Source organism: Panicum virgatum, chromosome 4N, assembly GCF_016808335.1.
Source record: "Panicum virgatum strain AP13 chromosome 4N, P.virgatum_v5, whole genome shotgun sequence".
Taxonomy (NCBI): domain Eukaryota; kingdom Viridiplantae; phylum Streptophyta; class Magnoliopsida; order Poales; family Poaceae; genus Panicum; species Panicum virgatum.
Window position 1 is genome coordinate 2,393,226 of NC_053148.1, and position 6,244 is coordinate 2,399,469.

Here is a 6,244-nt window from a genome sequence, read left to right on the forward strand (position 1 = left end):
CATCTTTACAAAAGTGAAGGATTTCATTCGAGTCATACTCTTCAGAGATGGCAGATCTTGCCATCTCAAATAGGACGGGTTCGAATGAAATAAACGGAGATTCATGCACCATCTCCTTGAGCAGGTTTGGCTTGGGAAGACGCTTTGCCATATGATTTTCAAAGTAAGACGTAGCAGTGGCAGAAGCGGTTTTCCTAAGCATTTCATCTAGACTCCCTTGAGATGCGAGGATTTTTTCAAACGGGGAGCCTAGGAGAAGATCAAAATCGAGGATATCAAAGATATGAAAATCTAAGTTGACCTCAATTTTGTCTATTATGAGTGGCACGGCACTTGTGACCCACCGACATTCAAGGATGTGTCCCGAGGGACAACTCTTTAAGAGCGTGTCGGATGGTCTTTGCGTAACATTACCCAGAAGATCGTACGCTAAGTGCCATGGCAACACATTAACCTCCATGATGGGGTTAATGCGGGCTTCTATGGTAGTTCCCCTTATATAACAGGGAATGATCATGGACGGAGAACTAATCCAAATTGCTTCAGAAAAGTGTTTCTCTCCATTGGACCATTCCTCCTTCATCACTTCCTTAAGAGATGCTTCATTACGAGGATCAGGAGGAAAAGGAGGTACCGTAGGACTAAGGGAAGGTTTTGTCAAGGAATTTTGAGATTCATCGGTATGGACAGAAGAAAGTTCCTCCCCTAATTGGGCATTGAAGAGATTCGAGGTATCTTTATGATTTCTAGATTGGTTATCCTCGACTCGGGAAGGGAACTTCGGGGGTTGAATTTCTTCTTCTTCTGATGTTCCTGGTTCAAGTGAGGGTTCTAGAGTTGAATCTAAGTTTGTGGAAGATGAAGGATTAGGTTCAACTACTAGAGGATCCTCATGGGTCAACTCACACTCCTCTTGGAGAGGATCAGACTCGGCAGACAAGGAGGTATCCTCGGCAATATACTCAAGGATTTTATTAGCCTCAGCCGGAAACTGTTGGAGGGGTACTCCTCCAGTGATGGAGTTGAGATGATCGGCGGATTCCTTATCGAGACTCCTCTTAAATTTCCCAAGGACTAAAGGATTGAGTGTTGACATGGTAGGGTCGGATTTAACTAGGAGCGAAAATCTGGCCCAGGTTGCGCCTAAAGTTTCCTTCTCATTCTGCTAGGAGAACATGATAGAGAATGTCTTCTTTAGGGAGTCCCAGCTGCCCTTTCTGGTATATGTATAGGACGTGTACCATTTCTCTGCCCTCCCTTTAAGAGAGAAGGGAAACAACATCCACCGGAGGACATCTTGTTTCATGCTTGCAGAGGCAAAGCGTGAACAAAGCTACTCGAACTCTCGCAGATGGTGGTCTGGGTTCTCGCTACTTAACCCAAAGAAGGAAAGCTCCCGAACCATAGCGATAACTTCAGGACAAGGTTCATAGCCGGATATGGAAGAGGATGGTGGCTCATTGAACTTGCCCCTTGAGGCAGAGAGGCTGTGAAAGGATGGCTTCTCCATGGGTAGCGGGGATAAAGATAGGAGGAAGAAAGCTAAAGATGATACTGGATAAATACCGTAGGGTAGAGAAGCTTTTAAAAGATAGCTCCTCTATGGGTAGCGGGGGTCAAGGTAGAAGAAAAGAAAAGCAAAGGATACGAGGACGACTAGGTTCGAAGAAAGATACAGCAACCGTTCCCCGGCAACGGCACCAGAAAGCTTGTTGGGTGTTTTAGCATCACGAATAAATCCGCAAGCGCACGGATACAGTTGTAGCTTTCACCTCAGAGTATTCCAAGGGTTATCGAATCCACAGGGAGCGTGTGTGCACTCTCTTCTATTCTAATCGGTTTAAGGACACACCAAGATAGGTAGAAGGGTAGAGATGGTTCCTAAGATAGTACTACTGCCAAGATAAAGGTCGATCTCTCAGGCACAATACTCGCTTCGGGCACCGGCTTACTATAGGTCTACCAGTCGACTCCGGCCAACAGCTCTACGCTATATCCGAATGTGGAGGATAACGAAGGACCAATAGGGATGTCACCACCTACGGTCTACCTCTACTAAACTGTGGGATATAAGGCAAACGAAGGATAACCCCTAGCCTAGACACTACGTCTACGCTATTGATTACTACTGCAGTCTAACTATGTATGAGCTCCCGTAGTAAACTACAGCACTCTGTATGAATACAGAGTGACGAATCCGCACGTAAGAGAACTGATCTCACTCAACTATAAGCACTACTAGCATCTACTATACCGAGTAAAATACTAGAGATAGGAACCACGAATACTTACTAAAACCCGAAAATGTAGCAGCATCCGTAGAGGTACAAGCTGGAGAAGATTGCTGACACCCCGGCACTTCTCCCGAACTACTCCCCCACTCTCGTAGAGGTACAAAATGGAGAAGAGCGCCGAAGACCGGCGCCCCTCCTAAGTACCTCTACTCTCTCCCTACTCTAAGACAACTCTAAACCAAGAGAAGGCTTCAAGTGAGCACTTGATGGATGAGAACTCCAACTTGGTGGTGTGTGTTGAAATGGAGCCCCTCCCCTCATATTTATAGGAGGGAGCCACGGGCAGCACGGCGTCCTTCAGTAGCTAATCCTCCAAGAACCGACCTAGGGGACCTATGAGGAGGCGACACATGGCTTGGATGAGGCGGTGGGGCCCATAGGCCTGGTCGGCCGACCTGTAGGTCAGTCGGCCTGTCCGAGGCTCCAACCGCCCTCAGCTTCGTCCAGCAGGCTGTCCTGGGCCTCCTTGTCCTAATCCCATGGGTCTTGGCCTATCCTAAGCTGGTTTTCTTGGGTGCATGGGCTTGTTTTGATCCAATTGAGCCTAACTCATGTTCTCTGATTGGTGGCGCATTTTACCTTGATCTGTGGAGTGTGTTTCCCTGCTCATGAAATGTGTTTTCTCCCTTAATTCACCTGCATACAAATATTTACCAACACTCGTGGAAATGGTTAGTAGTAAACCCCTACCACTAGGTTGATGCTCTCATTTTATGTATTTATGCAGGAGTTGACGGCCTAAAATTGGTAGTTAAGAGCCGTCAACACTGGCAGGGTCATGTGGACATGCCGAACGGCGCCCAGCACCCTGAGGCACTCGCAGGGTCACGGAGACACGCCGAGTCAAGTAGCGGCACCCAGCCCCTGGAGGTGCTGGTAGGGTCACGGAGACATGCTCAGCGGCGCCCAGCACTCTGAGGCACTGGCGGGGTCGCGGAGACACGCCGAGTCAAGTAGCGGCACTGTTGATGGTCGTTAAGTGCAAAATATGACCGTCAACTCTACTCATTTAAGAAGGAAAACTATACCTCTGACTCGCATATTTGTATCACTAACCTAGCTCCACAGTTGCTTTCGAGAATTTATGATTTCAGGAGCACAAGTCCGAAATAAGACAAAAACATGACGAATATGCAGACAGATCGTGTTCTGCATAACATAAGCAAAGGAGGCCCACAAACCAGAGCAAACCAACCAACCAAACCCCGGCACCGACCATCTGACATCAGAACCCACCAGGCAGCGTACCAGAGAAGGTTGGTGGAAAATGGCGCCAAGGGGGGGTCGGCCGACCCCACCTGGCAGCCTCTGGGGCTGAGTTTTGGTGGGAAGCTTGATCTTATCCTCCCAAAGGTGGTTTGGCATGTTTCCATACGAGGAGATGGCGGGAACCGACCTCAAGCACTATATAAAGGGCCTCCCACCACTCTCTCAACACACACCACTTGGAAACCTCTCTCTCTACACTCTCTTGTTACTTGTACTCCTTAGGGTAGTGGAGCTAGGCTAGTACTTCATCTCCTTAGTGAATCCAGTCGTCCTCGGGGTCGGCGAGCAATCCTCGGCCTCTGGTATGGCTTTGTATTCCGACTTTCTTTATATTAATCATTCAGAGTTCGTTCTTGGTTATCTTGCTATGTTCTTAGCTTGCTTAGCCTTGATCAGTGCTTTATCAAGTTATATTAGTTGCATGCTTAGACCAGATGATCTGGGTAAGGATATTGATTTGTTCTGCTTTCGGGCTTGCCTTAGCATCTTACCTATCCATCCGAAGGGTGGGGGACCCGGGGGTGCTAGCGTAGTGACCTCATATGCGGGCATGGTGCCCGGGTATGCGGGATCCTTCGAATATGACGGTGCTCCATGATGTGACTGGGGTAGACCGCAAGTGGTGACTGCCCTGTCGGTCCGCCGGGAAGCTGCTTCTCAGTTAGCGTACTCCCCGACATTCGGGTACGGTGTAGGAGTTGATGCAAAGATGAAACGGGACTGGATGTTCTCTAGTGCGGGTCATTCTCCCCGGTGTCCCTAATTACCCGGCACCTGCAGCTCTAAGCAACGCAGCTAATGTAACTTATCTGCTAACATGATGAGTATAATAGGAATCTTTGCCTATGCTCCCACTAACCTTAGGATTGCTTCTTTATTCTTTATTCATGAGAGTTGGCTGTTCTGTGTGTGTCACATTACCCTTGATTATCCTTATCATATATCACTTACCCCTGTATAGTCAGTGGTTTTCTTCTTGCTCATACGTGTCATGGTTATGTAACTATGTAAATACACTTTACACAACCTAGCCATCCCTTGGGAAAATATAAATAACGATACCCTGAATACTTCCGGGTGAAATGCTACAACGGTATATCTGTGCGCTTGCGGATCCTTCTGTAAACGTTAAGATATACCACACGGCATTTTCGAGGCACCGTTGCTAGGAACTAACCACTCCTAGTGATGACGCTAAGAATTGCCAACAAGTATTTATGGCGCCGTTGCCGGGGATGGCACTAGGTGTAAAGTATATTTACTAAAGTACATAAACATGGCAATATAAGTAAGAGGTAGCTACTGCTTATACAGGCTAATGTATTTATCTTTTTGTTTTCTCCTGATTGGATGAAAACAGGGTAGTGTATGTCTGGTTTCTCCTTGCCGACAAATTTCATTGAAATTCCCGAGAAGCTCGTGAGAAGGGTCCGACCTCGCGTCATTCCTCCTCCAATCTCGTAGTCGACAAGCGAACCAGCTTTCCAAGCACCATCAACTGAACACATGGCTGAGAAGACTCTCTGCGACTTCTTCGTCCCCTCAGCTGCCAATGTGGCAACTGGACCCAACGTTGATGTTGGGGACGTGAACTTTGAGTTGAAATCCAGCCTCATAAACATGGTGCAGGCTAGCCCATTCTGTGGCAAGCCGAATGAGGACGCCAACGCCCATCTCCAGAATTTTCTGGAGCTATGCAAGACCATAACCATACGGGGTGTTACGGCTGACGCCATCAGGCTCCGCCTGTTTCCTTTCTCCCTCCTGGGGAAAGCGAAACGGTGGTTTTATCAGAATAAGGAAGCCGTCAGCACGTGGGACAAGTGTTCCATGGCGTTCCTCGCCAAATTCTTCCCGTTGGGCAAAACCAATGCCCTGCGTGGAAGAATTTCAAGTTTCCAGCAGGCAGGGATGGAATCCATCCTAGAAGCTTGGGAAAGGCTGCAAGAGTACATACTCACCTGTCCTCATCATGGGATGGATGAGTGGCTCGTGCTACAAAGCTTCTACAACGGGCTAACGACTACATCCAGAGCCCATCTTGAGGCTACTGCTGGAGGAGCCTATCTCGATCTCATGATTGGCAAGGCTACGCCCTTGATTGAAAAGATGGTCTCCAACCAAGGCTGGAACAAGGAATGTTCCCAGCCCAGAACGAAAGGCGGAATGCATACCGTCAAGGAGACGGACATGCTCGCCGCCAAACTGGACCTCCTACTGAAGAAGATCGATGAAGGGAACCGGCACCAAATGCCTATTCCCGTCCATGCCATGAACTCGTATTATACATGCAAGGTTTGTGGTGAAGGTGGACACTCGGGGAATGACTATCCCGAAACCCGTGAAGATGCAGCATACATCAACAACAACAAACACCGGGTTTCATCCACAAGGAGGCTAGGGGTGGGGTCAATCACGCCCACCATTTCAAGGAGGTGGTAATAATTTTAACTCAAATTTCAATTCGAAATTTAATTCAAACCAACCCTCCTTGAGAGACCTAGTTTTGGCCAAGTTAAAATAAACGAATCTTTAAACAGAAAGCTTGTTGCCAACGATAAAATTTTGGAAAGTATCCATGCTAAAGTTGAAACTCTTTCTTCTGCTCATAAAAATCAATTAAGTTTCAACAAAATGATAGAAACACAACTAACTCAGTTAGCTGTTGCTGCTCCTGTCTC

The 6,244-nt window shown here is 47.7% G+C and overlaps 1 non-coding gene across 1 annotated transcript; it reads right to left on the reverse strand.

The window, feature by feature from the left end:
* Positions 1-5,435: 5,435 nt before the first annotated feature.
* On the reverse strand, positions 5,436-5,542 carry LOC120671770. Its single transcript, XR_005673858.1, has one exon. It is a non-coding gene; the product is annotated as a small nucleolar RNA R71 (small nucleolar RNA).
* Between the last annotated feature and the right edge of the window lie 702 nt (positions 5,543-6,244).